The sequence below is a fragment of the Martes martes genome (genome assembly GCF_963455335.1).
Source record: "Martes martes genome assembly, chromosome: 8".
NCBI classification, from domain to species: domain Eukaryota; kingdom Metazoa; phylum Chordata; class Mammalia; order Carnivora; family Mustelidae; genus Martes; species Martes martes.
This window is the reverse complement of record NC_137895.1, coordinates 44,857,020-44,878,817: the sequence shown is the minus strand read 5'-3', so window position 1 is coordinate 44,878,817 and position 21,798 is coordinate 44,857,020. Positions and strand designations below refer to the sequence as shown.

Sequence of the window (21,798 nt, the reverse complement as noted above, 5' to 3'; positions counted from 1 at the left end):
CAGAGCAAAGCGCCCAATAGCCCCGCCTCCCTGGCTTGCGGTCGCGCCTCGAGGAAAGCAGTCAATTGTTGGAGCTGGAGAAAAGCGCCGGGTCGCTTTTGTCTCCGTGGCCTCCGGCCGCGCTCCGAGCCCACCCAGCCTGCGACCGGCACAAGGTAACCCTGGGCTTAGAGCTCACTCCTCGGCTTTGTCGCTATAGCCGGCTTCCCCGCTCTAATACCTGCGAGCTCTGCGGCACTCAGACACCCCCAGTCCTTCTGTGACCCCGCGGGTCCTGGGGTTATGCTGACCCCGCCTGGGTTTCCCCCCAGTTTAGCCTCTGGAGCGATGTCTCCCAGTGGAGCCGACTTTTAAAAGTCCCGATTTTGTGCTCCGTCGCTCCGCCGCTTGCCGGGTGCCGGCCCCTCCCCCCGGGGTCTATCTTCCCGTCGCTTTGGATTCACTTCTCCGCAGGTCCTACCTTTCAGAAAGTGATCGATTTTCTGTTTCTGGGATTGTTGCTCTTCTTCTCTTCGATTTCCCGTTGGATTTGTAGGTGTTCACAATGGTTAGATAAGCTATCTAGCTGATCTCCTGCTACCCGATGTCGTCTCAGCCTGCTACTTCTCCGCCATCTTGACTCCTCTGATATCATGTTCTTTATTTAAAAAATTCTATGTTCTATGTGTAAAAAAATTCCCAAACATGAAAAGTTACCTAATCTTGGCAGCTTCAACTGCTAAGACCCTTATTTTGGTAGGCCTAGAAGTCTGTCCTTCATCTGCTCATATTTGTCATTTAAGGCACATAATGCAGTTTAAGGTGCTACTTTACTTTTTTTTTTTTTAAAGAAGCAATTTCATCTAATATACCTTTGCTAGTAAAATGTCATTGGTACACCCAAGAGTTTTTTAAATAGGCTGATGAGAGAATAGAGAGATGATGGTGATTCTCTCAAATGTTGAACTGAGAAAGACATCCTGCTAACCTTTGTTTCAATATTCTGATGGCAAAAGTTTGGAAGTTTATAAGGATATATTTAGAGAACAGGAAAGTATCTACCCTCTTCATTGTTGGCCTGATTGAAGTGATTTAGAGAGAAGTGTGAGATGGTATTTAATAATTTAGTAGGATTAAAGCTAAACTGTATTACGAATGCCTTTTATCTCAGGTTAAGAAATGTTTACTGATCCTGGAGAGAAGGCCTTTTGAGGTTATGGAGTTCAAGGGTCACGTAGTGGAAGAGATGTGTTTGGAAGGCCAAGCCTGGTTGTGGGAGATCGGATATTTCTCTTAATCTTTTTTCCTGTTCCATTCCCGTGTCCTTTATGAAATGTCGCTTGTTTACGGCTACTCTAACAGAGTAATAAGCAGTTTTCATGACTTTCTGTTCTCTTCTGTCCCACTTCAGACATAGGATTTGACTTTCATGATGCTTTTCAACCTGCTTAGTGACTCCTTTTGTGTTTTTCTGGTCCTATGTGACCCTGTTGCTAGGTACCTTCTTGTTATTCTCAAGATAGCTTCTAAGATGACTTTAATAAGTGATCGTATTAGGTTTAAAGCAAAAACACCCAGTGACCATTAAAATGGCATCCACAAAGAACATCGTGTGCCTCGTTGGAAATCTTTTTCAGACTGCTTTCTGTGAAAGGAAATGACACAATGCAAAGCTGTTAAATAAAGATGGAGAAGAAGGATAGAACAAGGTATTTTTTTTTAACCTTATCTTCCTTTACAAGTAAAAATAAATTCTGCATATATAATACCACTATTTTTCTTCTGCTCTGAAAGGCTTAGGATTAGAAATTTGGCTGTGTCCATCTGTGTATTTATCAGCAAACACAATCAAGTGCCTCGCTTTTTTTATTTTGAGATTTATTGCTTGCGATTCCCCTGTTCTTCAGGGGCACAACCGAGGCATCTCAGCATCCTCTTTCACCTCTGCCTTCCAGCTACGTAGTTTTTCTTCCATAACGCATATATCAAAGCTGCCCTGTCTAACATTTATTTCTGTTGCTTTGCTGAGTTCATGTCAGGCAGAAGTATGCCCTATGGAAAATAATTAACTGTTGTCAAATATATCATTTATCTTCAGTTTTTAAAGGAGGAATTCTAAGGGGATTTCCAGTGATTTATTTCAAACTCTAATTCAATTAGTTGATCAGCTCTTTCTAGACTGGGGGTCACATAACAGGCAAGCTATGGGCCAGATATGGGCCACAGACATAATTTATTTGGTCTTAAAGGTGTTATAAAACCTCTGAATTAATTGCTAATATTTTACAGTTGGGGATTTCACATAAAAATCCAGATTGCTATCTTTCTTGAAAAATTAGAATATCTGGTAACTGAGTCTGCATTCCTACATGAACACTGGTTAGCACAGAAGTTTTTAGAACATGAGCTCTCTAGGTATTTATAAGCCCCTACTCTATTTCATCCCCATTTATATTGTTCTTATTCTAGTAAACTTCTTACCTGGTCTATGCTCTAAAACAGTTCTTCTCACATTTTTATCTTTATATGAATCATTTGGGGATCTTGTTAAAATTCAGATATTAATTCAGTAGTGGGGTTTAGCCTGAGATCCTGCATTTCCCTTTTTTTTTTTTTTTAAAAGATTTTATTTATTTATTTATTTGAGGGAAGGGAGGACCAGAAGGAAAGGGAGAGACAGAATCTCAAGCAGACTCCACACTAAGCATGGGGCCCAACGCAGGGCTCAATCTCATGGCCCTGAGATCATGACCTGACCCAAAATCAAGAGTCAAATGATTAACTGACTGAGTCACCCAGGTGCTCCCTGAGATTCTGCATTTCTAATAGACTCCAAGTGATGTCAAAATTTCCATCTCAGGACAACATTTTAAGTATTAAGCTTCCAAGCCAGTCATCCTCAAGGTGTGTTTTTTGATCAGCAGCATTAGAATCTACTCAATTATGAACTCTGCTTGGCAATCTGTTTTATGAAACCCTCCTGGTGATTCTAATGCAAACTAATGTTTGAGAACTACCATTCCAGTCTAATCTCAAGTGGAACATTGTTCATAAAATCACCTACATCAGAGGTTTTAGATCCTGGCTGGACATTAGAAATCATTTGGGGAACTTCCGAAAAGACTGATGCTTGGGCTTCCACCCCTAGAGATTTGGACAGAATCTGGGGTGGCCTCTGCATCAGTATTGCTAAAAGCTCCTGAATTGATTCTAGTGTACAGCAGAGCTGAGAACAGTGCTAAGTAAGGAGACTTTCTTGGCATATTACCTGGATTTTCAATAGCTTTCGTCAGAAAAAAATGTTTTAACTCCATTACTACTTTAAACTTAAAGTCCGTTTTTTTTTTTTTTGTGCTATATCCTATGTAAAGGAAAGCACGGCTGATTTCCCATCATGTTCTTAATGATTCCTGGGTCCTTTGATCAAATATGGTATTTCATAAATCATCTCTTCACAGTGTATTTGTTATTTTGAAAGCGCATCTCACTGTCTCCTTGTGGAGCGCATTAGACTTCTGGGCTGCATGGATCAGGAATCACTTTTTGTTAATTCTGTTGACACGGTCTGATAGGTTAGATTGTGCACAACTCTAGAAGGGGACTGTTTGTGTTTGTAACCATCAGATCTGTATATATTTATTAAGACCATTTTCTGGCAGATGGCAGTACAGTGCCTTGAAAAGAGGTTGCTTTTTCTAAATTGTGTAATGATGTCGTTTGGGTTAGCAGTAAGGTTGTGTTTAGTCTAACAGATGAGACCACTGTAAATTCCTGATAAAACAGATTTCCCTCAAATGAAAAACATTCTGAGTAATCAATCATTTGGCAAATAAACAATGGCTCAGTTTAGTATCAGTGTTGAGCATTTAATAGTTTTTAATTAGCTTCTATAAACTTAGGGTGGGAGTATTCCAATAAAAATGTATTTGAAAGCCATATATTAATGTCTAATTCATTTGACTATTTTAGAACTATTTTTAAAAGTTGTGCCTATTATGTATGGCAATCGGAATTATAGGATTATTAAGCAATGACACTTAATATCACTAAAGCATTTTAGAATAAGCAAAGTGCTATTGTAGGTTAGCCCAATGATTTGAATAACAGCATTATAGAAAGCAATCTAGGAAAGAGAAAAAAAGGAGACATATTATCAACTAGTCATTTTGTTTGCCTTTGGAGATAATGGAAAGTTTCTATTTTTAGGGGTGTGTGTGTGCGTGCGTGCGCGCGCGCGTGCGCGGACGTGCGTGTGTATAGAAGAAGCAATAGAATAACTTAAGCTAACTCTGCAAGTAGAATGGATCTTTTGCCTTTGGGCTTAAAGTGACTGTCTTGTAATGCCACTTTACCGCCTGCTGTTCTATTCAGCCAGAGTGGAAATGAAACATTTTTATATCATAGCAGTTAGTACCTTGCCATATATATTTTCTTAATTTGAAAATGTCAACAGAGTGTGGTTTGCATGCGATCCCATTTCCCCTTTTCCCTAAGGATTAAAATTCACTCCTTCTTGTTCTTGTTGTAGGATGTTTGCGGGTAGGGAGAGCAGCTTTTGATGTTTTTCATTAACATCAGATAAAATGCCATACTGAGGAATTTTTCAGGCTCTTAGCTGACAACAAAATTATGTTTAAAATAGAGATCTAAGTAATTTTTACATGAACTTTTTGTCACTTAAGCAAAGGAATTTAGCTAGTTTACTAGGAGTCTTGCCTTTTATAATACTGTTCTGTAAGAGAGAATTGAACATTTGTGGAAATCAACACTGATAGTCCATAATAAACCCGAAAACGTTTGTTTCATGTCTTCCTAGATACCAGCAGAAGTCCATGTGATCTGAAATTTCAACACTTTTTCCCTGGATTCCAGACACACTACCTCTGCTGTTGTTACTGTTTCTTCCAAAAGCTTTCTAAAACAATAGACGAGTTCAGACTGCATCATCAGGAGTAAAAAGAAAGGTAGACCAGGGCAGGCATGATGGTTTAGTATCTCATAGCCCTGGGTGCTAATCCCTACTATTTTTGACTTATTGTTTGGGCTTTAATTTAGTTTCTTTCTCATTAACATAAAAATAGAACAGGATGCAGCATAGAGTAGAGATTAAGAACATGAACTCTGAAGCTAGGCGGCCTGGGTTTTAACCACTGGAAAGGATTTAAAGACATGTATGCTGTTAATGGAAAGGAACTTTTTGTATCATTTTTCCATTACTAGCAAAAATGGACTTCTGAGGTGAGCATTATGAAAATAATTTGTTCTATTTGTAATATAAAAATATTTTTCCCTTTCTCTTCTCCTTATCTTCCTGCCCCTTCTGGCTCCTTGGATTCACAACCTTGGTTAATGAAATACCATGATCTTATTCATTACCCATTCATTCAGCTAGGTAGCATGGTCTGTGTCTCCTTGGTGGGTTTCTTATCTTCATACTTAATTAATTACCAACTCCTGTCTGTTTCCATCTCTGAGACACCTTTCTATTTTAGTTAGGATTCTATTATTTCTTACCTGGACTAATTTGAACTAGTCTTTGTCCTTTTATGTTCCCTCTTCGTAAAGCAGTGATTTTCAACTCTTGCTGCATGTGAGGACTATTTAAAGAGTAAGGAAGCCTAGGTCCCTCTTTAGAACAGTCAATTTGGACTTTGTCTTTGAATTGTCACAAATTATGAGAGACTAAAGAGACAAGACAACTCAATGCAAGACATGTAACTCAATTTTCTTTTGTTACAGAGAACATTATTGGACCATTGGCTAAAATTGAGTGAGGTCTGCCAACAGTTTCTACTATATTAATGGTGATTTCCTGATTTTGGTAACTATAGGTGCTTAGTAAGAGGATGTTTTTTTAGGAAATACACCATGAAAAATGGAGGGATAAAGGGTACCATATTCTCAATTTACCTTAAATGGTTAATTGTATACTTATTTTCATCATTTGCATGTAGAAAAACTTAATACTCTGAGTGTATTTAAACTAAAATGTGATAAGATATTGACATTTGAGGAATTTTGATAAAGAACATATATGTATTCTTTGTACTAAATTATGTAGGCTTGAAATGATGTCCAAATAAAATGGATTTTTTAAAAAAGAACAATCAATTTGAAGTCTCTGGGAGAGGAACCAGACATTAACACTTTTTAAACATTTCCCAGGTGACTTCGATGTATGAGAATATTTGAGATCCTCTGTTCTAATGGCTCCTTTATAGCAGTGATTCTCAAGGTGTGATTGCCTGACCCAGCAGCAGCATCACCATCTTCTGGACACTTGTTAGAAATACAAATTCAAGCCCTACCTGGGATCTACTGGATCAGAGACTCTGGGCTTGAGGCCCAGAAATATGTATTTTGGACAAACTATACCAATGACTGCTTGAATTTAAGAATCACAGCATTATGCCAGAAGTCTTTTTTATTTTTTTGATTGTGCATCATTAGCATGAAATTTTTTAGCATGTTCATACCTATTTAGCTATATTTATTTGTTTTGAAGTAATACACATAATACTTATACCAGCTAAATTTCAAGGCACAATATGTACTTAAAGTGAGTTCATTGTTACTGAGAATGGATATAAATCAATAGTTTAAGTACTCTTGTTAATAAATTTGTTTTCCTTTTTTTTTTGTAATAAATAATATATCTTTGTTTTTAACCTTATAATGCAAATGCAATAGAGTGAATAGAGTATAGTGGTTGGGAGATCTAAACTAGACTGCCAAAGTTTGGATCCCATCTCTGCCAATACCAAACTGGCCTGGGCGATTGACTTAATGTCTCTGTGCTTCAGGTCCTCATCTGTGAAATGGAGCTATGAATAGTATCCATCTCAAAGAATTGTTAGCATTAGCTGAGTTAATGTGTGTGAATCACGTAGAAAATGCCTGGCTGTTAGTATGTGCCCCCAAAACATCAGTTATTCTTACTCAGAATTAAAGAGCTGTCAGCTTTTGTCATTTTCTGTTGTCCTTGTATCATTATATGAAGCTCAATTTATTTATTTATTTTTTGCATGAATCTTTTTAAGACACCTATTTTGTTAGGGTCGGTTTAGTTGAACAAGGCAATATAATTCACAAATCCATTTAATTGGGTACCACATGCCTTAATCGCTTGAAAGTGAACTAGTGAGAGAGCCCGTGCTGGGTTGTCTGTGGAACTTCTGCTCTCTCTCCAAGGTCCTGAATAATTTGGCCAGGGGAGAGTATTTTTGTATTAGACCAAAGTAAATAGAAATAAAAGTTGTAATTTAGTTTCACACCTTCCTGGATAGTCTTATGAAACTCCTGGGGGTGGGGGGAAACATTTCATTTTAATGTGTATGTGAATCACTTGAGGATTTCTTTAAAAGGCATATTCTGATTCAGTAGATACAGAGCTAGTTCTGAAAGTCCGATGGAGATTTCATTAAATAGGAGAACTTACCTAGTAGTCAACAATTGATGAAACTTGAAGAGTTGTAGAGATCAGGAGGTTAGGAGTAAAACCAGCTGAGAAGTTAGGGGTCTTGTATTTGTATAGCTAATTTGGAGACATTGAGGATGATTTTTGGAAAGTATTGTTAGGTATTATTTGTATTTAATTAGACCCTTTGGGACAAAGTCCACAATTGTGGCCTGATTTTAATAACTACATCTGCCTCAAGTTACATAGCACTAGATACAGAGTGGTCTACTTCCAGCATGAATTTAGAATGGTAGACTCATAAAATTAAATGAAGTCACCGAAATTCAGCTCATTTCAATTGTATACACTGTCTATATATGTATATATGTAATTTATATAATATATACCCTTATATATACTATGTATATTTATATAATATGTATGTTTAAATATTATATATCTACATATATGCATACACACATATGTATATACATACATTGATGCACTGAGATCCAGAGAAGTGGACACAAGCTCCCTGAGATAGTTAGCTCTTAGAAGGTCCCAAACACTTTGTAACATTTTCTGTAATGTAGTCAGGTCCTCAGAGTACCATCCCCCATCCAGGACTCGGATGTCCCAAATGCTCCTGCAAGACCTGAGGAGCAGCTTTGGTGCTCTTGGACCTGTGCACTGTAATGCAGCACTCCACGGAGTACTGGTTTTGGTTTTAGTAACTATTCATACAGGTTCCAATGCATATGTAAAAAATTTGCATAGTGTATTAAGAGGACAAGGAAAAAACAGAAATAATGAGAGGGGTGTTGCCGTTTGCTTCAGGGTGGCCTCCCCGCCCTACCCAAGTGTGGAGTGATCAGTTACATGTCGGTTTGAGCTATGGAACCCTCATGCTCTATTAACTGTGGTGTTAGGAAGATGGCTTCTGGCAATTTTCCATCATGTCAATTCCCTGCATATTTACATTAGGAGTAACATTTTTATGATGGGTACAAAAAAAAAATCCCCTCTTCTCAGCATTTCCCCATTAGGCAATACAAAATGTTTTCCTTCTTATAAAATACACTTTAGGAGTATAACTTAGTGATACACATTAGATACTGGAGCTTGGGGAAGTAAACGTTTCAGTTCGATCTCTGGCTCATTATTAGTTCTTTCTGTACTTCATTTCTTGATCTAACGTAAATTGAACTAGGGAATATTTGGAACACTAGTAATGGGTTTTGAAAAAAAAAATCATTGAGCAGAAACTTTCAGAAACCCTTCTGTAGAAAAATTTGGAAAAGGTAGCTTTTTTTCCCCCCCTACTCTCAAGAAGATATTTATAGCAAATCATCAGGTACCTTCGGTAATGAAATACATGGTTCGTATTTTGATCAACACCTCCCATCTGATACGTTATTCAGCCTGAATGGGACATGACATTCATTTTTCTTCATGGCATTGAGTGACTTGATGTTATTTCAATGGTAAATCTATGGGTTTGGATTGTTTAAAAAGAGTCTTTTAGTGATATGCCAAGGACTAAATTGATAAGGTTCTATTTTAGTTCCCTTAAAGGCAAATGAGCTTGGGGTAGTGTTAAAATTTAGTAAAGTAACACTGTGTCACCACATTTTCTGGTTGTATAATTGTACTATTTTTCCTCCCCTTTTCCTCTGCCTTCATTGCCCCAAACACCATCAGAGATTTCCCTAGAAACCTTTAAAATTCACAGTGAATTTTGATATTTCCTGTTTATATTGCTAGCTCTCTGAAAATGCATCCATTGTTTGGCTGCCAGTTAATATCAGGTAATAGTTTATACTGCAATAAGAAGTGATAAAAAATCAACAGCTATGGGCTTCAATGATATTTTTTTTTTTCCTCGGGGGCTTCAACAGGTATTTGATTTTGCTTGAAATTAATGCTTGACAGTTTTAAGCTAAGAATCCAACATTGGTTCCTTTGAATTATATGTTTGCATTTTTTTATTGAATATTGTGTGTACTCCTAGTACAGTTTATGTTAAGAGGGACTGCCTTTAAGGCACAATGAATCTTTGTTTCCACTTTACCAGAGCCACATAAATAATTTCTTTTAGAGGTAACCACTTTGTACTCAGACTGTCTAAAGTGTATATTAATTTGGGAATACATTTTACTGACAACTCCAAGTTTCAAAAGTTAAGAATGCTCATTTATAAATAATACTATTTTTATACTCTCTTCTGCTGGAAATGTGAATCTGTCAATTAAAGGGTGTCAAAGAGCTATCCATATCTCCAAAATGACTCCCAGCTACCTCACTTTTGAAACAAGGAAGACTCCTGAGTTGCATGCTGTGGGAAGGACCCGCTCCAGCAACTAAGACTCAATAAATAACTGATTAATGAGAGCCCCTAGCACAGTATTATATTCCTCCCCCCCACCTTCAAGTGATGACACCAACACATGTGATTGGATGTTATGTTATATTTTGTGTAAAGGGTTTTATAGTTCATTTTGAAAATGTTAAGAATGATATTGAATGGTAAGCTAGTATTACTTGAAAGAATTAATATTTAATTAATTAATATTTGACTACTTGAGTGCATAATAGCTGCACTTTATAAATTCACCTAAATTTACTGAAGATACTCACAGACATTGTCTACTTGTCTACTCTTGCCTCCTTTTTGGGTGGTTCACTGCTCTTGAGTGATGTGATGTCCCACTTCTTCTGGCTTTCCCCCCCACTCTTAGGATGGTGCCTTTGTGTTCTGCTCCATGTCCCGCCTTCCTCTGCCTGTTTTTTTAAATCTCAGTGCCCCTCAGACATCTTCTTGGTCCTCTTCTATGCTCTGTATCAGTCACAGTCTAGTGTATACCTGTTCACCTTTAAAATCTGCTCCCCCAGCCCAGATCACTCCCCAACACATCAGACCTCTATATTCAACCTCTCTTACTAGATATCTCTTTGGATGTTCCAGACTCAGCACGTCCTAAACAGGACTGGTCACTATATTCTTCAGCCACCTTGACTTAGTTTTTATTGACTAAAAGTACCATATTTTTTCCCTTACTTGTTTGCACATACCCTTAACCTGAAATGTACTTTCCCTCCATATAATTCCTTTTGACTCAATAAATCTCATAATTGACTTTCTTCAGATAGCCTTTCCCCATTCTTATGTTAAGATTTGGGACCTCTTTCATGTAGTACTAATGATAATAATATAGTAATGCTGTAGTAATATAGTATATAAGATAGCAATATAATATATACTATTATTACATATCATATAGTATATATAGTAATAGAGTATATCAATATAGTAATAATGATAAAGGTAATGATGATGATGACAGCGATGCTCTATTAGTTTCTTGTTGATGGTGTAAAAAATTGCACCATCCTTAGTGGTTTAAAACAACGCAAATTTATTATCTTACGGTTCTGTACATTGACAATTTGACACAGGTTTCACTAAAGGCTTTGGGGGGGAATCTCTAAATTTTTCTCACCTTCTCTAATTTCTGGAGTTGGCCTGCATTCCTTGACTCATGACCCCCTTCCATCTTCAAAGTCAGCAATAACCTCCAGGGTCTTTCTCACATTGCTTCACTCTGACACCAACACCTGTGGCTCCTGCTTTCATTTTTCAGGACCCTTGTGATTATATCAGGTGCACCTGGATAGTCTATGTTGCTCTTCCATTTTAAGGTCCGCTGATGAGCAAACTTAATTTTATTTGCCCCTTAGTTTCTCTTTGCCAAATAATCTAATATATTCACAGGTTCTGAGAAAGAGGCCATGGACCTCTTTGGATGGGCATTTTGCTGTCTACCATAATATCTAACAGCTACTGAGAACTTACCACTTGCTAGGAACAATTCTAAGCACCTCACGTGTATGAGCTCATGTGGTTGTCAAGAACTGTGGAGGGGCTGAGATTTTGCTTTGCCCCATTTGCAAGCTTGACAAGTCAGCCAGGCATTGTTTCAGGAATGCTTGCAGAAGACACGAAATCCCTGGGCTAGAGATAAACTCTTGACGGGTCTAGCTACGGCAGTGGCCAGAGATTCAGTATTTTGTGTGCCCGTTCCCTGAGCCCCAGCTCCCAAGAGCAATGCCAGGAGGGCCAGGTGACACCTGCATATGGAGTGGATTATGTTACAGGAGAAGAACCCGAGCCTATGGAACCTGATTCTTTTAGAAATGATGGTATCTCTGCCTGTCCTTTGCTGTGGAGAGGACACGCTCTCTATCTTTGCTATACAAATATTCTTAAAAAGACTGCCTGGAACAAAACACAGTCAGTGTCTGTGCTCATAAGACATAGAGAAATGTGAGAGACCCTTGAGAATTGTGTTCCAACAATAGCCCTCGCAGTAACCCTGTGAAATAGTTGCAATTATAATCATCTCCATTTTACAGGTAAAGAAAATGAGGGACAGAAATGATAAGTAACATGCCTCATTAAGTAGCAGAATTGAGTTTGAACCTAGGCTGCCTGGCTTCCGAGCCCGTGTTCTTAATCTCCGCTCTGTGAGGCATCCATTATACAGGTATATGCTGTGTTGGTGGCATAGGCACGGAACTGCAGTTTCCTACATGTTTGTCAATAATGTCTCTACTTTTTAACTTGACTGCATCCCCCACTGGGGCTTCAGGGGACTGCGTCTTTATTGTTCAAGGTTTATATATCCAGGGTCCGGATCTGTCTGGCCTGTCTTAGGTAGCGAATCAGTATTTTAGGAATACATGAAAATGCATCATAAATGAAACCTTAATAAAGAGCAACTTTTACTTTCAACCTACATTCTCTTAGGTAACAGCTCGTCTTTGTTATATAACAAGCATTAGTCAATTTGGCCTGTTACCAAATGATGAGGATAGGGGTCATTCAGTGTGTGTTCGATGTTTATACCTAATCATGCCCATTAAAGCAAAGACCAATGAGTTTGGAAAGTGCTTGAAAGAAGATGCAAAATATGATGATGGAAATTGGAAGTAGAGCTAATTTGAAAAATTAAATGGGTGAGAAAATGACAAATATTCTTTGTGCATATAGGATAAGTCCTTTGGCATAGAAATTCTTTTTCAAGGGAAAAGGAAATTAAGCAACACATGAAAAGCATTCCTCCTTTGCAATTGACAGTAATCAGTAAGTGTCGAAAAAAAGTGATTGCAGAAATGAAAAAAAAATCTTATGAATATGTGGCAGGAGGATCAGCAAAAACATAGACTGCATATTATGGCCTAATGCTACTTTGGGAAAATGCTAGGAATTTGAGAACTTAAATGTTAAGCTGGTGAATACAAGTGGTACTGATGAAAATTCTGTTATAGGCCAAAAGGTGTTGCTGAAACTAGCCTTTTTTGATAGAAAGACGCCCCACTAGAAAGTCCATCAGGAGAAAGTGTGTTTTGTTTTAAGCTTTAGGACTGATTCACTCTTAAATTAGGTGGAATGTACCCAGGGAAGGGCAAAGCTTAAACTCCTCTTTGTCAAATGATCTTAAAAACACTGGTTTAGGACCTAACCACTTTGTGAGTAAAAAAACCAAAAAACAAAACTTCAGAATTTACAATTGGGAAGAAGAAAAGAAGTTGGTTGTTCTCATTTTATAAATACTGGTAATAGGTGACTTCTGTGAACTTCACCTTGTTCATATTCCTATTTCAAATGCAACTTATATTTCTACTAGCCACATATGGTAATTGTCAGAGTAAGGAGTTTTATTTTTTATACTTAAGCATAAATGCATATCTATATAGTATATTGAGTAAGTGCTGGTCACGGCATAATCAAAATATAACATTTGTTTTTACCTGCTATACCTTTAGAATGTACTTAGGAGCCCTGGATGATAATATGGAAATGTCCTATGATGTAGTCTCTTTTGTTCTGTTTTCTCATTTGTAGGTAGGTCCTATATGGCTTTAACATAAAATCTCAATTCAGAATTTAAAATTCAGAAATTAAAATGCCTGATGTAACATTAGCCAACACTTCATCTTTGTTCAAAGATAAGATTTTTCCTCTTCCAAGCTAAAGCCTGTGATGCATTCAATTCCCCCAAGTGGGGGTGAACTGGAAAGATCCCAACTAGTGATAGCATTGATTTATCAGGGTTTGTACTGAAGACTAACTGCTTTCATGCACCATCTCCTTTAATCTGCATGACAACCTGCAGGGAAGTTACCATTAATATCCCCATTTTATCCATGAGGAATGGAACCTGGGAGAGATTAAGCCATGTGTTCCAAGTCCTCCAGCTTATAAGTGTTGGACCTGGGTTTGGATCCCAGACAGTGAGGACTCAAAGTCCCAACGTTTAACTGTTATGTTCGCTATCCTCTGCAAGAAGGCCTGGGCTGCAGAGCTGGAAAGAGAATTTGGGTTGTGATTGAGATGCTGTTAGAGTAGAGAACAGAGGACAGTGTTGGAGGGTGGTGTAATTTATAGGGTGACGTGCAGCAGGACACAGAAGGAAGAATTAGGTCAGAAGTTGGGGATTTGAGAGCAAGATGGATTTGGGTAGAAGGTCCACAGTGGAGTCCAGAATGCTTCTGTGAATCTGGAGGGTGTGCCTCTGAGTGCTCCTTGGTGGAGGAGTTTAAAGAAGCAGCAGAATGCTTCTCATGCCAGAGAACCATGGGCCTGCGGACCAGAACTGCAGAATTTAATGCTCTTTCTTAGATGGGTACTGGTAATAGTTATGTACCTGTTTGGCTCATAATACCAGCAAAACCAGTTGTAAGCTATATTCAGCATGACTCGTCATCACAAGGAAAATGATTCATTTATTTTGCAGTAAGTTCTTGGACATCAGCCATGTTCTTGGCACTGCTGGGCCCTGGAAATGCAGTGATTGAAATAAAAAGTGACTTGCCTTTATGGAGGTGAAATTCAGTTGGTTTGGGGTTCCAGGTTCAATCCTGTCTCCCCAGAGAGGCTTTTCCTTGTCACTCACTCTGACTGGGAAGTATCCTCCCTACAACCCCGTATTTTTTTTTAACATCTCCTGTGTTATTTTCATTATAGTGCCAATCTTAATCTCTTACTGTTTTATTTATCTGAGTATTCTTTGGCTCCTTACCCACCCTCCCCCCCCACTGCCCTTCAGCCCCAAAGCTGGAATGTGAGTCCCATGGGAGCCAGGTCATTGTCAGGCTCCTGTCCTGAGGCAGAGTAAGGATTCAGCAAACTTTGTGAATGACTGGATGAATGGACAAAATATACTGCACATATAGGGAAAATAAGAAAGATTACTCTTGTGAGAAAGCCTTATGGATTTTTCCCCATTGTGAGACCAAAACTTCTAGGATTAATGTCTGGTGCCTTAGATTTTCTGAGCAGAAAATCACACACCCAAACAGGGACCACTGCTGTTCGGGAAAGAGCCACTTCCTCTGGTCATACTCTGGACTTGGCAGTGGTTCTGTCCTCTGCTCAGGTCTGGAGGGATTGGTCCCTGAGGTGATGCTCTTGAGTTGCAGGGTGTCCTACTTCTTTCTTTGGTATTTAACTCTTATCTTCCAGGACTTTCTATCCCTGTTCAGGCTCAAGTTTGAAATATGGGTCATTGTGAGTTCTGATCTTAACCAGGACTCTCTTACTACTCTCAGAATGTTTAGATAAATAAATGGATGGCAAAATGCAAAATGAATTGACAAGTTTGCATGTAAATAATCGAAGCCAGAATTGGCTGGTGAAGAAAATATTGCTGAGGAGAGCCAGGACTTTAGGGAGTCTGACTTAGACAAAAGGGAAAGTGTCAAGAGAGAGCAAGACAACAGACAAGTACTTCGAAGTCATGTTTCAAATGATATCTCCTTTACTCTTAGAACATGGAGTGCAAACGCAATACTGTGGCAGAAAGTATCTGAGCTGAAGGACACTAGACTCTCACCCTAGAGCCAGGGCTTGGATGTGCCCAGAGTTAGAGCCAATACAACTTATTCTAGATGATGACCCACAATGATCTGTAAGTCCAGAATCTGACCACAGCATAGAGAGGCCAGATATCCCACACTTTTTCTGCTAGTGGTTGTTTAATTATGTAGAGTACATTAGAGTGGATATTTACAAAGTCATGCCTCAAAACACTGCCACTAAAGCTGGAGACCATTTTGGTTTGTATGCATTATTAGACCCTATTTGGTGATTCTTTGGATCTTTCCACATAGTTTCAGTGTTCCTCTTAGCATAGTGTTGGCAGGGTAGTAGGACATTTTCCCTGGTGACTGACTTTGCTTCAGAGTGCAGAGGAGGAAGTTGCAAGGTTATCTTTAGGTTTAGGCTAGATTAAGGGGAGCGATCAATTCCAGAAGGAATAGTACACTGGGGGGGCTATCAAATAACAGTCTACCACAAAGACGTTTCCTTATTTTCCTCTGGAGCTCAAAGAGGGCTTCTGTGCATGTAGGAGGTGACAGATGACACTGGAGTGGGTGAGAACATTCAAAGAAAACTAGTTCAATGGGTTAAAAAGAAAACCAACACAAAACAACTCACAGATGGAAATCTTAGGAGCTTTGATTTTCAAAAGCCAGGATGATGAAATAGAAACAAACAAGCAACAAAAATAAGATAGGCTAATCTCAGAAGTGGAGGAAAAACATCAATATCCTGTTATGACAGATCCCGATCAACAATTAGTATGATAATTGTCACTAATATCAAGCAAATAAGAACTGAGAAGTGTCCATAGGATTCTGTGATTTTAGTTAGCAAGAGCTGTTTTGACACAGTGTTAAAGGTAGAAGGCAAATTATAGTGCATTGAAGGGATCAAGTAGAGAAAGTCAGATTTTTATGTTAATGTATGTAATTGCATTCACTAGAATTATACGAATATTTGCTATCTGTCTATAGTTTTTAAAGCTGTAGTAATTAATTGGAAACAGAGTCCTATGCATAATTTTATCCAGGATTTTCTTTGAATTTCCAAGTAAATTAGATTCTGAAACATTTGAATTTTCTTCTGTTTTCAGGGCATATTAAAGAGGATGGTTGCACATTTTAATGGATGTAGCCTCATGACAAATTTATTTTTGTAAAAATTGAAATAACCTAATTCATTGTGAATAAATCTTAACAACTTCAAAGTTAAGCAAAAGAATATTTCAGGGGTGCCTGGGTAGCTCAGTGGGTTAAGCATCTGCCTTCGGCTCAGGTCATGATCTCAGGGTCCTGGGGTCGAGCCCCATATCAGACTCTTTGCTTAGCAGGCAGTCTGCTCCCCCCACCCTCTGCTTGCCTCTCTGCCTACTTGTGATCTCTGTCTGTCAAATAAATAAATAAAATCTTAAAAAAAAAAAAAAGAATATTTCAACTTACTGAAGGTATTTTTTTAAAAAAACATCTTCATTGAGGTATAATAAGTGCAGTAACTACCACATTTAAAGTGTACAGTTTGATTTTTTAAGATGTGTACATACTCATGAAATCATCACCCTAATGAGCATATCCTTCACTCCTAAAAATTTCCTGTTGCAATCTTTTTTAACATTTAACATTTAACATTTTAACATCTCCCATCTTTGTCCTCCGGAGACCACTGATCTGCTTTTTGACACTGTAGGTCAGTTTGCATTTTCTAGAATTTCATATAAATGCGTGATTCATATATATGTATACACACACACACACACACACACACATGTTCCTTTTTACTCAGTATAGCTATTTCAGGATTCAACTTTGTTATGTATATTGATAGTCCATGTCTTCTTATTGCTGAATAGAATTTTGTTGATATACCACAGTATCTACTTGTTGATAGACATTTGATTTATTTCTAGTTTTTGGCTACTGGAAGTAAAACTGTTAAGAATATTTGTGTATCAGTGTTTATATGAATATATGCTTCACAAAAGCATTCTTTTTTTTTTTTTATAATTTATCTATTTATTTGAGAGAAAGAGTATGTGAGCAAGTGAGGAGAGGGCCAGAGAGAGAGAAACACAAGCAAACTCCCCACTGTTTGGAGAACCTGATTCGGGGCTCAGTCCCATGACCTATGAGATCATGACCTGAGCCAAAATTATGAGTCAGATGCTCAACTAACTGCGCCACCCAGATACTCCCCAAATATTCTTAAAATATAAAACTATATACAAATATAAAAATATTAAGAGTCCTTAAGTTATAAAGGCACAGAGCAGAGAGGCCCAGTTAAAATATCTCTCAGTAGTTGTTAGAACAAAATCCAATTTTCTTTGGTATTTTGTTACAAGGTTATTATATGCGTAGTAGCATAATCTGATTTTTTTAGTTCCACGTTTTCCCCCTTCCTGCTATCCATAGACATGGTTCCCTGTATCTATTGTAAGACCTTTCTGTGTCTGTGAAGCTGCCTCCTATTACGGATGCTTCTGTGTTTTACTCTGTTCTCCATCACTTTTTCAGAGTCTAGCTCCATTTGCTGAAGAGTTCTTGTCTGGTTGATGTATAGCCTTATTACTCAGGCCTGACTTCTGTGCCCTTGGAAGTCTGGAAACCAATAGGTAACCCGCTGTTTAGATCACCATTAGTGGTTTCTTTGGCACCAACCTTTAACTGACCCCTCATTGTACCTGCTTATGCTGCTAGTTAGGCTCTTGCTGTCTGATGACTGCCCCATAAGTGTACCTTCCTACTTATCACAAACTCCTAGAGTCCCCATCAGGCTCAAGTCAGGAATCTTCTCTCTGTGCCAGTTGAGCCAATCCAGTGTGTGGACTGATCTACTCACTTATTTTGGGGGACCTGACTACTCTCAACTCTTGAAGAACTCCAGCATGCAGAAGTGCCTCTGTTTTCAACAGGCGTGGCTCCAAAGGATTGTTCATAAGTTCACGTGTCCCTTCAAGAAAATGACCCCAGATGGGTTCCTGCTGTTGCCATCTGCTGGTGGCAGACAGAGTTGGCACAGGGTGGGTCTGTTGCCTAGTTTGGTCATATTTAGGGAAGGTCTCAAGTTAAAATCTTACATAGAAGAATGTCTACCTATGAGGTATTTGCGATTTGTTCTCTTTTATCTCTTCCAGCCACCTTGAACTTCTTCCTGTTTGTCCAATATACTCATCTCATTTCCCATTTCATGTCCTCCCTAGGACCTGTACATTTGTTGTCCCTTCTTAGAACACACTTCAACAAGTCTTTGGATGGCTGGGTTCAAACATTATTCACACCTCAGGTGAAATGTGATTACTTCACAAGGCCTGCCTTGACCGCACTGCACCAACCTCATCGGTCAATTACTCTCTTACTCAGTTGTATTTTCTTTGTAGAACTTACTGTTCACTGAATTTCTTTCATTCATTTACTATTTGATGAATGACCTCCTCCTCTTGCGTGCACCCCATAGGAATGTAAGTGCCATTAGAGCAAGGGGTAAGGAGAACTCGAGGGACAGAAAAATTCTTATATTGAGCAAAGGAGATGTTAAATAAATACTTGTGTCCATGAATGCAGATGTACCTCTGACTCCCTGTGGAAATCCTGTTTGCTTTTGTTGTCCTTCTCAAATAATAACTCTTGGGAACTTCTCCAATGGGACATTTTCTCTCTCTTTCACAGCACCTTTTATTCTTTCTATTATTTCTTATTTTATGCCGTCATGTCCCCATTCTGAGATTAAAATGTAGTGGAAATAGAGATCATAACAATTTATTTTATTATATATCTTAGACTTAAGGACACAGCAAGTGGTGAGAAGATATTCATTGAAATGATGAGTACATGACAGTCAACCATATTATAAGACTGCCAGTGATTTTATTCTTTTTCTTATTATGAAATATGTAAAGCATACAGAAAGAAATAATAATATTACAAATAATATCCATGTACAATCACCTGCTTTAAAAAAATTAATACTAAAGACAGGTTTGAAATCCCTTTTGTGACCATCAGCAGTACTGGCAGTATTTGGTCATCTGAATGACCGAATATGTATTTCTCATATATACTTGATATATATTTCTCAAATGTATCTGGTGTTCCTACCCGGTTTTCGGCTTAGAGCTTCCAAAACCCTTGGAATTCCCTAAGGGTTTGAATGTCTCTGTTATGTTAATATTGGTATCTTTGTTATGTTAATAAGGTGGCTTTTGGAATCCACCTAAAGATGGGGGCAGATCTGGTCTCGCTGTGGACCCAACCAAATGATTAGGGAGTTGGAACTTTTAGTCCTATCCTCTGGCCTCCACCTCCTGGGAGGGGAAAAGGCCTGGAGATTGAGGTCAGTTCTCAAAGACCAAAGATTTAGTCAGTTAGGTCTGTGTAACGAAGTCTCTGTAAAAACCCCAAGGGATGGAGTTCAGAGAGCCTCCCTGGTAGTGAACAGAAAGATTTTGGGAGAACGGTGCATTCTAAGAGGGCATGGAAGCTTCACACCCTTTGTCAGTATCTTGCCCTATGCATCACTTCCATTTGGTTGTTCCTGAGTTATATCCTTTTGTAATAAACTGGTAATGTAGTAAGTAAGAACATTTTTCCGAGTTATGTGTACCTCTCTAGCAAATTAATCAAACCAAAGGAGGTGGTTGTGGGAACCTCTGATTTATAGCCAGTCAGTTAGAAATACAGATAACAACCTGGGCTTGTTACTAGCATCTTAAGTGGTGCTCCAGGATGGTCTTGTAGGACCGAACCCTTAACCTGTGGAATCTGATGCTATCTCCGGGTAGATAGTGACAGAATTGAGTTGAATTCTCATATTTTCCAGTGTCCAGGAATTGCTTGGTGGTGTGGAAATCCTCTCCAACCCTGTGCTGAAATGGAGTCCATGAACCTAAAAGACTGTCCCTCATCCCCTTTCTGCCTTTCTTTCCTGAAGCAATCATGATTCTGAATTTGGTGTTCATCATTCCTGTACATGTGTGATTGTATGTGCATTTTGCCACTACTATCTGGGTATGTGTGTGCATGTGTGTGAGTGTCCATTTATAACATATGGAATTAGTCTGCTTATTTTTGAGTATCATATAATAAGGGTCAATTTACACCTTACTTGTTCCCTCAACATTATGTTTTTCAGATTATCTATATTGATTTATATAGGATAAGAATCTAGGGGTAAGATTGCTGTGTAGTATTCCTCTATTTTAACTATTTTATAGTTTCTTTTTCCACTATCTTATTAAAAGGCATTTGATTTTCCCTTTTCATTCTCCTTTTTTTTTTTTTTTTTAAGATTTTATTTCTTTGAGAGAGAGAGAGAGCATGAGCAGGGGGGCAAGAGGCAGAGGGAGAGGGAGAAGTAGGCTCCCTGCTGAGTGGGGAGCCCAAAGCAGGACTAAATCCCAGGACCCCAGGATTATGACCTGAGCCGAAGGCAGATGCTTAACCTTAACCGACTAAGCCACTCAGGCACCCCACCTCTTTCACTCTTAAAAAACAATACTGGGGCGCCTGGGTGGCTCAGTTGGTTAAGCGACTGCCTTCGGCTCGGGTCATGACCCTGGAGTCCCGGGATCGAGTCCCACATCAGGCTCCCTGCTCGGCAGGGAGTCTGCTTCTCCCGCTAACCTCTCTCCTCTCATGCTCTCTCTCTCTCAAATAAATAAATGAAATCTTTAAAAAAGAAAAAAAAAAAACAATACTGTAGCAAACATTCTTGTGCCATTTTTTTCTCAGCACCCCAGGTAGTTCCTCTAGGGTTATTGGGAGCTGGAGCTTTTGGGTCAGAGACTGAAAACATTATGTTGTGATTAAGAGCAAGGCACTGGAATGGGCTCCCTGGGTTTGAGAACCAAAGCTACTTCCTAGCTTTCCCGAGAAGCCATGAGCAGCAGCTACGTACAGCCCTTGTGAACACACACACCCTACCCAACCCCTGGCATCACGCGGTCATCTTGGCTTAGGTCCCGTTGGCTCCAGTGGATCCTGCTGGAGCCCGTCTCCCGCAGGACTCTGGCTTCACACGCAATGACTGCTTTGCATTTCTGTACCATTTCTGATCCATGAAGAGGTTTATTTTCAAGCCTGGAGATATTTTTTAGTTTTCCCTTTTAATATTTTATTTATCACTCCTATGTGTTTGGAGCTGAGGGAGTACATCAAAGCATGAACTTATTGTGTCACCTTAACCAGAAGTTGATAATACCTCTGCAGCCTTTTAAAATAAGCACACATCTTAGTATCATCTAATCATAGATTTTTGGAGCTGAAGGGATTTTAGAGATAATGAAGGCCAATAACCTTATTTTATAGGTGAGGGAATTGTGGTCTCGAGAAATTAAGTGATTTACCGAGGTCATATATCTAGTTAATGGTGGAGGGCAGGACCAGAACCAAAGCCTGCGGACTCCCTCAGTAGTCCTTTTGCCAGTTTCCACTATTGCAGTCTTGTCTCTAAGCTGTATTTGCATGCAACATTTTATTTTTAACAGAACTCAAAAAATACAGGAGCATCTCTGCAATTAGAAAAATGACACATCACACTTTTA

General features: G+C 38.7%; 1 protein-coding gene across 1 annotated transcript in view; it reads left to right on the top strand.

The window, feature by feature from the left end:
• Positions 1–21,798, top strand: part of TRHDE (thyrotropin releasing hormone degrading enzyme) — a gene marked incomplete at its 5' end in the record, with an annotated part of 379,638 nt that overhangs the window by 175,935 nt on the left and 181,905 nt on the right. The gene's annotated exons all lie outside the window — the stretch shown is intronic.